Below are 9,190 nucleotides of genomic sequence, written 5' to 3' on the forward strand. Positions count from 1 at the left end.
TATGTGAATATATCTCAATAAAATGAAGATAAAAAAAAAATCAATCCATTTCTGGTGTTTTGCAAAAGGGCAGCGTTAGTAAACCAAAACAAGGTGTAATTTACATATCATAAAATTCACCCATTTTTCAGTGTACATTTAAATGATTTTTAGTAAACTTACCAAATTGTGCAACCATTATCATGATCCAGTTTTACGACAGGAACAACATTTTTTTAGAGTAGTTACAGTTTTACAGAAAAATCATGCAGTAAATTCAGAGGGACAATTTCATTTTAATAACTTATAAAACTATCCCTCAACCTTGTTTAGTAATGGAAAAACATAATATAACAGAAAGAGCATGGGCTCTGGAGTAAAGACTTGGGTTCAAGACCCTACAGATACTTACCAGACACATCATGCTGGATAATCACTTAACCTAGGACAAAATTACTTAAATTTGGGTTACTTGTGAATAAGCAAGTGTTGTTTCTAGACACGTATATTTATTTTGTAAGAGTCTCAAAATATTCCTGAGTTTTGGCAGAATATCTTTTCAAATCTATTTGCATTGTTGTCTTTTTTTTTTATCCCCAGGGACCCAAAATATCATATTTACAAATATATCTCTCACATTTCTTATTTGAATTAGTTAATCTTTCAAAATCCAAATATCGTGGTCACATCACCAATCAAAGATGACACCTATGTCAAGGTGAACTGTGTAGAAACCCTCATATAATCCAGAGCAGTCCCTATTTGTAAACCCGGTATTGTAGGACTTGGCCCCTCCTGGGCCTATTGGTTAGGCTGGGCAAGAGAGTCAAAGACAGAAATCATTCATAAAAAAGAAAACCCTCTGTAACAAGTAGTCCTGGCTCTGAAAATAGCCACCTATGTAACTAATTATGGAATCCCTAGGATAAAAGAAGCCCAGGATCTACCAGGTAGTGTGAGAATTTTTCTGTTCTCTGTCTGGCTCTATCTTCTGCAGTCTCTCAGGACGATCAGCCCATGTTGGTTCACTTCTAGCATTAAGGGAGCCTTCTGTGATAAAACTATTGTTTTGATCCCTGGAGTGGCAAGTGCTTTCATTTGCTCTCACTGAAATCTTTGAACAGTACGGAGGGCCACTTAAAAATGCCAAAAAGACAACATAGGAAGAGCCATAACCCAGAAGTAGATAGTCACATTTATGTTCAGATCAGTTGTTTCAATGCAGATATTTGCATTGAAATAACCTGAGCTTTAGATAACTTTGTTACATGACTCTCTTCTGATTCTCCACCCATCAGCCATGCAGCCTAGCTGATTAATTTTTTATTTTTCTTAACTTCTATTTGGGCATTATAGAAGAAGAAAACTCCTGTGGCTTTAAGAGTTTTAACCTTGGCCTTCAAAAAAAAATGTTTTTAATAACATAAAGCAAAAGATGGTTAGTGAAAATTAAAGACTGTAATTTGGTCCATTGGAATCTCTTGAGTAACATGACTGTGTTATTATACCCTACCTTTGTACTTTGTTTGCCATTTTCAGCTTGATTTTTTGTACTTTTGCTATGTTAATATTTTTATATTTTGGTTGTTTTCAATTCAGTAATCTTTTTACTTCTAAAAGAAACCCTCTGCTCAGAAGAAGTCCAATTGTACGCTTAGATAATTGCAAAAAGAACACCTAAATGTCCAAGGGCTTGTTTCAATTATTCATTCCTGAAATCTAACTGAATTGCTAAACTGTCATTTATCAAATAGGGTTAAATTGCTAATAAAACATAACAAAAAGAATACAATATTATTTAAACTGCTGAATTAAGTCTCAAACACATCCTTCCTTCCATGGAAATATAGAGTAGAAGAAGGCCCTTTTAAAGATGAATGAATGTCTAAAGAGAACTGAACTTACATCTGCCTGACTGAAGAGGAAAAGTACTTCCTCTTCCTTTCTGTATCCTGTAAAGTTTCCTTCCACATTTGCCTTGAATTTAACATTTAACTGATTTTAAAAACTTAAATCCATTCTACAACTATTTATGCATAGAACTGTGTCCTAATCAGTGTTGGGATTGAAAAGATGAATTTGGGGGCTTCAAGGATAAAGCCTCAAACTGAGTATCCAGCCTTGTTTATTCTAGAGCAGGGTTTCTCAACAGCAGCACTACTAACATTTTGGGATGGAAAATTCTTTGTTGTGGGGCTGTCCTTTGCTTTAAGATGTTTAACAGCATCTCCGGCCTTCATTCGTTGAATGCCAGTAGCAACATGATGTTCAAAAATGTCTCCAGACATTGTCAGATGTTCCATGGGGGGAAAGGGGACGAAACCACTCCTAGTTGAGAACCACTGTTCGAGAATCACAAAGGACTACTCGTTTTTCCTAAAAATAAAAAACATACAAACTATGAATGTACATGTCTTAAATTACTATTTTTTAAGACTTGAATGACAGTAAAAATCTTTTAGCTCTTTCAAGACCCAAATCCTCTGTGAGGATTCCCCAGGCACAGGGAATCCAACGATGAACCTGTTCCCTGTTTTCTTGAGGATGTGGAGTTGAGGCAAGAGGGACAATTACCAATATTCATTATAATCGATGTCCAATTTCAAACTAAGATGAGTGCCCTGAAGGAAGGTGACTTAAACTTGCTTCTATAAAAATACATATGAAGGAATCTGCCTTAGCTTTTGGGGGATGAGGAAGAGTCAGGGAAGGCTTCCTTGAAAAGCAAAGGAGCTGAGATCTAAAGGATGAGTCAAATTTAACTAGGAGTGAGGGTTCCATTCAAGTCCTGGGGTCATATGTAGAGTAAAATACAGTTATGTGGGGAAAACACTCCAGTGATTGCATTTCATTTTATGATAGTTAAGACAAATGCATTTTTAAAATCAGTTTTCATATAATTCTGTATAATTCCACTGAAGTATTCAGTATCCATGAAGTATTCTGACACTGAAAGCTGCGAGTTTTCACTCTGTAGCTGCATTCTTTTCCATGTTCTCCCACATTTCTGTCACTAATGAACATGCCCGCATCTAAAGAGGCTTTCTGTAGGCAAGTTTTGCTTCAGGTTAGGAATCTGATAATAAACTCCTTCGCCTTACTGTGCAGTGGACCCATAGGTGGCAGTTGTATGAATGAGAGAGAACAGTCAATAGTTTTTTTTCATATGATGGCTTTCAGATTCTTTCTTCATTCTGAATGAGTCCTAAAAAAAAACAAAAAATTAAAAAGATCTAATAGCTTACCTTAGTGGTACCCCAGTTACTGAGACCTGATTTTCCCTTTTCATTGACGACTGTATGACATGATGTTTCCATATCAGTAGTGACTTATGAAATAGTTTGGGGTTTGAAAAAATAAGTCTGCCTACAAAGTTCCTTTAGCAGCAGGAACAGCTTGTCAGTAGATTTAATGGAAGCAGATGGTACTAGAAAAACAGAGGAGAAGGGATGGTAACAATTCAAAAGATACACACACAAAAAAAGAAAAAAAAGGATAAAGGACTTTTAATCTTAGGAAGTACAAGACTGTTCATGCTGCCTTTGATTTAAAAAATCATAGCTACATTTTTTTTTTTCTTAAGGAATGAAGTTCTGATATATGCCAGAACATGGATGGACCTTGAAAACCTCATGTTGCGTGAAATAAGGCAGACACAAGAGGACAAATATTGTCTGATCTCTCTGATATGAGATAAATAGAATATGCAAATTCATAGAGTAAAAAATCAGAATACAGATTACCAGGGGCAGGGATGAGGGTGGAGAATGGGGCTTAATGCTTAATTAGTACCAAGTCTCTGTTTAGGTTGAGGGAAAAGTTGTGGTAATGGATGGTAGTGATGGTAGCATAATTGTGAATGCAATTAGCACCACTGAGCTGTCTACTCAAAAGTGGATAAAAGGGGAAATTTTATGTTGTATATATGTTGCCCCAATAAAAATAAAAAAAATTAAAACAACCACCACCATGGAACTGTACAACACAGAGTAAACGCTAATGTAATCTTATGGACTTTAGTTCATAATATAAGTATACAGTTGGTTCATCAACTGTACCAAATGTAACACACTAATGCAAAATGTTAATAGGGAAAACTGGGGTGGGGGGTGAGATGGAGTATAAATGAGAACTATACTTTCTGCATGATTTTTCTGTAAACCTACAACTGTTCTAAAAAAACAAACAAATAAATAAAAATGTTCTTTAATCTTATACCTTTGCAATTATTTAAAACATGCCATCTTTAAGTTTATGGAAATAGAGCTGATAGGAAAATTAATAAGCGAACCTAAATTGCAGGTGTGCCGGTTTGAATGTATTGTGTCCCCCAAATGCCATTATCTTTGTGGTCTTGTGGGACAGACGTTTTGGTGTTGGTTGGATTTGCTTGGAGTGTGCCCCACCCAGCTGTGGGAGATGATTCTGATGAGATGTTCCCATGGAGGTGTGGCCCCGCCCATTCAGGGTGGGCCTTGATCAGTGGAGCTATATAAATGAGCTGACTCAGAGAGAGGGAACTCACTGAGTGCAGCTGGGAGTGATGTTTTGAAGAGGAGCAAGCTTGCTAGAGAGGAACGTCCTGGGAGAAAGCCGTTTTGAGGCCGGAGCTTTGGAGCAGACGCCAGCTGCCTTCCCAGCTAACAGTGATTTTCCGGACGCCATTGGCCATCCTCCGGTGAAGGTACCCGATTGCTGAGGTGTTACCTTGGACGCTTTGTGGCCTTAAGACTGTAACTGTGTAGTGAAATAAACCCCCGTTTTATAAAAGCCTATCCATCTCTGGTGTTTTGCATTCTGCAGCATTAGCAAACTAGAACAGCAGGGATGTTGAACACAGAGCTCAAAGAGAGATCTTTATGACATTTTCTTAGCAAAGAAACTTTTTCACTCTGTGATGAGTCTAATGAAATAGAAAAATAATAACAAGCAACAATTGAGATTTATTAAATGCTTACTACATTTCAGGTACTGTACTAAGTGCTTTACATGAATTGTTTCATCTAATCCTCACCACAACCCTATGGGGTAGATACTGTTTCTTATTATCCCCTACTTGATAGCTATGAAAACCAAGACTTACAGAGGTTGTCACTTGCCAAAAATCCCATGACTAGTAATGCTAGAGCCAACTGGGATTTGAGAGATGGCATTCTGGCTTCTGAGCTGCTTCCCCCTTAAAAGCACTATACACAATATGCAGTGGATTAAAACAAAGAAAAAGGAACAAACCAAAAAATTCCCATGCATGCTCTTTCCCCTGGTTGATTCCTACTCTCATCAGGTCTTAGCTTTGATGTCTCTTACTCTGGCAAGATCCCCCTCACACCCCAGGCTGGGTTAGAGGTTCTGCTTTATTCTCCCACATCCTTCCTGTGTTTCTTGTCTCTCCCCTGTCATTGCACTTCAGTTGTTACCTGTCTGTCCCACTGGAGATCCTAATCTTGGTGCCTTTGTGTCCCAGTGTAGCACAGTGCCTGGCACAATAGGCACTCAAAAACTTTATCATGGAATCCATATGCTGGATTTCAAATTCTTTTTAATTAGTCAAATACCTCTGTTTTAAAATTCTTGGCATACTTTTATAGACTCAAAATTGAAAAGAGGCAAATGCGAAGTGTCAGCATCATCCTGGTCAAATCTCTAGTCTATACGCCCATCCTTTTTGCTTTAATTTAGTTTTTAGAACACGTGCATGATTTACATAGTTCAAATATAACTATTTTAAAAGGTATACTCAGAATTCCCTCTTCTAATCCTACATCTTCCACCCATTTCATTACCATATTCATTAGTTTCTGGTTTACCTTTCCTGAATTTGTTTTTATAAACATAAGGATATATATGGGATTTCTCATTTATATGAATAAAATACATTTTTTCTTTTCTTTTTTTTTTTTTTTGCATTTCCACTTCTTACACAAAATGTACATATTCTATATAATGTTCTTCATTTTGCATTTTTCACTTAACAAAACAATCTGGAAATTACTACTATCAATTCATAAATATCTTCTGCCTCCTCTTTTTTTTTTTTTTAAACAAACTCATATACACTCTTGTGATATTTAGATTTGATATGGGATATTAGTGTTTTTAACATTTTATGACATTTTATATATTAATGCTATTAACCCTTTATCTTTTATATATTATATATATCATAATATATATTAATTTTTTTCATAATTTTTTGTCATGGCATTAGTCTTTGTATAATGTTTCCATTTTTGATAGTAGATAGGGTTAAAGCCATTTCCATAATGAACTGAATCCTCAATAAAGAAAATGTAGAAGGAAAAAGCCTATTGTAATGTTAGAGTAATCTTCCGCATGGTAAATAAGATTTTGTCCTTTTAGTTGAATTCCATCTAGAGCATTCAAATCTTTTATTTCTTCAGCCAACTCTTCTCTTAATCTTTCACAAAATAAGAAGGAATTTTCTAAACCAGTAGTTCTCAAAGTGTGGTCCCAGGCATTAGTGTCACTTGAGAACTTGTGAGAAACACACATTCTGGGGTCCCATAAGACCTCCTGATTTACAAACTCTGAGGATGGGGACAGCAATCCGGTTGAACAAGCCTCTCCCCAGGTGATACATGCTAACATTCTAAACTCTTCTTTACTGTTTCCTTCAAAGCTGATAAAAAGAGAAAGTGATACAGGTGTGAAACGAGGTTTGTACATGTTTACTCATCACAGTATTATTCAACAGCGAAATATTTGAAACTTAAATATCTCATTAGGGGATAACTAATCACTGTATATCTATAAAAAGGAATAGTATAAAATTGTTAAAAATGAATGAGGCAGCTCTTACATATTAATAAGAAAAGATCTCTCCAAGATATACTGTTAAGAGCTAAGGTGGTATTTTACCATTTTGTTCAGAAAAGACAAACTTAAAAAAAAATGTCTGTATTTCCTTATGTCTGCATAAGCTATCTCTGAAAGGGTACATAAGAAACTGGCAATGTGGTTGCTTGTAGGTAGGTAGCTGAAGACAGAATTGGAAAGGACACTAATTTTTCATTATATACCCTTTTTTATCTTTTGACTTTGACTTTAGTACCTGGAAATGTATTACCTACTCAAAAATTAAATTAAAATTAAATAAGCCTTTTTGATTTAAAAAAAAAAGAAGGAAAGTGATAGAATTAGAAATGCCAATTAATGTTTTTCACTGTTCTCCAGAGAATAATTATCTCTGTATATGTAAAGTATGAACTTTTAATTTATATAAAGTACGTAAGAGAAAAAGACAGTGTTCAGCCCACACATTTTTGGAAACATAAGTAGTATAAGGAATAATGTTTTGTTACCATATTTTTAGAAGAAGAGCATTTCTAAGTATTTACATTTTCAAAAAATTAGCCTTCTGACCATTTTTACCCTACTGAGTAAAAGAAGAAAACTTTCCCTCATACCAAATGAGAGAGCATTTCTCTTGGTAACCTCTAAAAAGAGAGTAACTTTTCACAGAATAACCTCGGTCCAAATTTTTATGTGCCAGTATTCCTATTTTAAAATTTTAACAAAGAAGAAGATACTAAATGATTTTATTTTCTCTAACCAAAGTTCATTTCTCAAGGCATACCAGGTGAAGGCAGGTGTTCTCCAAAAGTCCTGTAGAAACACTATTTTTACTAATTAGTAAAGTACCCTCATGTTTTTTCTTGTCTATGGCATATTGGAATTGTGAGATAGGTGGTAAGATTAAACAATGAGCAGACCCATTTTACAGATGCACTGAGAGACCCAGACAGTGCTGGCTGTCACAAGGTATGTCTCCAATGACAGTTCTAGTTTCATTATACCAGGCTGCCAAGACCTAATGGTAAGGGTTAGGACTAGCTCCCTGGTCAGACTACCTGGGTTCAGAATCTGCTCTGCTGGCCCTAATGTACTCATAAGAAAAGATCTTGAAGGTGCATTGTTAAGTGAAAAAGACAAGGTGGTATAGTAAACCATTTTGTGCAAAACTGTAAAGCTTTAAAAAAGAATGTATTTGCTTATTTTGCTTAAACTATTTGTTGCCTACAGGTTCCCCATCTGTAATAAGTGGGAGATCGAATTACATTAAATACTGCTAAGTTGTAGAACAGTGCCTGGCCATTTTATTTGAATCCTCAGTCCAAATAATTCCTTGGCTTAATCATTTTCTAAAAATACCCTTTAAAAATCATTTTCAATTGGCACAGACAAGATGAAAATGTGAGGAGCTGCAACAAAATGTAATTACTTAAAGCTGTTTTACATTAGGCCCAATAGCAGAGTGATTAGCCAATACTGAAGGATGGTTGCTGAAGTACAATTATATATATATCAAAGAACTATTACAGTTCATCCTTTTTAAGTAAATAGGTAAACCCCTCCCCCTCCCTTTTTTCCTTCCTGAAAGAGGTTACACAGATGCTTAATTCCAATGTATTTTAACTTGGCCACTCTAAATGGTATGTAAGTTTAAGGAAAATCTTAAAATACAGTTTTAGATAATGCCTCCTCCCCCATTTAAAAGTCTTCACCATGTTGCTATTACCATTTTAACAATTAAGTTAATAAGAGGCATACTTATCTGTTGTAAAGTCGTGGGGGAAAAGGGGGTTATGATTATGTTAGAGAAACAATAGGGCCCAAGGAAAAGTGTTGTTGTTGTTGTTGTTGTTGTTGTTGTTGTTGTTGTTGTTGTGTTTTATGTAACATTTGCCCCAATCTTTTAGAGGCCTGCCACGGTAACGAAAACCGACCCACGCCCCGAGGCACGTGGGCTCTTCTGCCAACTTCCCTGCCTTTTCTTCCGCAGTCAGAGAACTCAAGAAACTGATCTCAAGCTGGGGGCGTGCCGGGGGCGGGCCCGAGCGAGCTGGGCGCTCCCGAGATCCGACGAGTCACCTCGTTACTTACCGCGGGACCTGCCGGACCCATAAGTATCCAAGCGCTGGAGAAGAGGCGGCGGCGCGGGACCTGGCCGGGGTAAGGGCGGCCCTGCGCCGTCTTGTCGCCCCGGAACGGCCGCGTAGTGCAGCTGCACCCCCGTCGGAACCCTGCGGGGCCCCGAGCCCCGCTTCTTCCTCGGGACCCGCGTTCACGTCCCTCTCCGGCTCCCGGCACCAGCCCCGGCATAGTGCAGAAGTGTGAGCTCTGCCCAGAGAGAAGGCTTCTGGTCAGTGTCTACCTCAAGTGCACAATAATATGGCTCCGACGGGCTTGA

At 37.1% G+C, this 9,190-nt stretch overlaps 1 long non-coding RNA gene across 1 annotated transcript; it reads right to left on the reverse strand.

Annotated features, from left to right (window-relative positions):
• Positions 1-2,125: 2,125 nt before the first annotated feature.
• LOC119539309 lies at positions 2,126-9,190 on the reverse strand. The gene is made up of 3 exons (XR_005217840.1): positions 8,884-9,190; positions 3,081-3,184; positions 2,126-2,355 (listed from the first exon to the last, which is right to left on the reverse strand). It is a non-coding gene; the product is annotated as an uncharacterized LOC119539309 (long non-coding RNA).

This window comes from Choloepus didactylus, chromosome 7 (assembly GCF_015220235.1).
Source record: "Choloepus didactylus isolate mChoDid1 chromosome 7, mChoDid1.pri, whole genome shotgun sequence".
Classification (NCBI taxonomy): Eukaryota; Metazoa; Chordata; class Mammalia; order Pilosa; family Megalonychidae; genus Choloepus; species Choloepus didactylus.